This window comes from Octodon degus, unplaced genomic scaffold (assembly GCF_000260255.1).
Source record: "Octodon degus isolate 3935 unplaced genomic scaffold, OctDeg1.0 scaffold00052, whole genome shotgun sequence".
In the NCBI taxonomy this organism is placed as follows: Eukaryota; Metazoa; Chordata; class Mammalia; order Rodentia; family Octodontidae; genus Octodon; species Octodon degus.
In genome coordinates, this window is record NW_004524628.1 from 11,377,238 (window position 1) to 11,378,110 (window position 873).

The window sequence follows — 873 nt, forward strand, 5'->3', positions numbered from 1 at the left end:
TTCAAACTGAATGAAGACAAAAGGAGAAGACAGAGAGGCTTGTTAGAGCATGGGATAAAAGGTCAAAGAGAACTCGCTGTTGGCAGCAGAACAAGTAGAAGTTCAGATTGAACCACTTGTGTTAAGCATAAAAATGGAGAAAAGAAAGGGTTTGGGCATACGCACAGAAGAAAGGAAAGTAGAAAAACACATAAAAAAATGGAACAGGACAATCTATCAGACTTCAAGAAGAAGATGATCAAAGGATCTCAGGCAGAAAAATCCAGGCAACAAGGACAAAGAGCCTAGAACCTCAGATGTCCTTAGTAATCCCTGAGAAAACCCTCAGGGAAGTGACTCACAGCCCAGGAATGTTACGTTGTTCATGTGCAAAGGCTGCATCGGGAGAACCGTGCGAGGACAGCCAGGTAAGCACCATGAGTCGAACAGCCTTTTCTTCCAGTATAATAAGCAGCAAAAATTTGGGAAAAAATTTTTCCTTAAAGTCTAATAAAAAGAAAAGCACAATAAGTAGCAAAAATGGTAGTATATTCAAAAAGCTTAGCAGAGCATTTTTGCAATGACCTGTACCTTGACACCTGTCCATGTACCAAGACGCAGAGTGGTGCCCTGAAGCCCCAGCCTCGTGTGCCTCATATGCTGGCACCATCCCAAGGTTCACTGCTATTCTGCTTTCAATGACAGGAACTCATTTTGCCCAGTTGTCCTTTATCTAGATGTGGGTCTCACTGTCCTTTTTTTTTTTTTTTTTTGCGGTACCAAGGATTGAACTCAGGACCTTGCACTTGCCAAGCAATGCCTATTCTACTGAGCCGTCTCCCCGGCCCCCTCACTGTCTTTGTGCTTGGCTCCTTTCGCTCAGTGTAACATCTG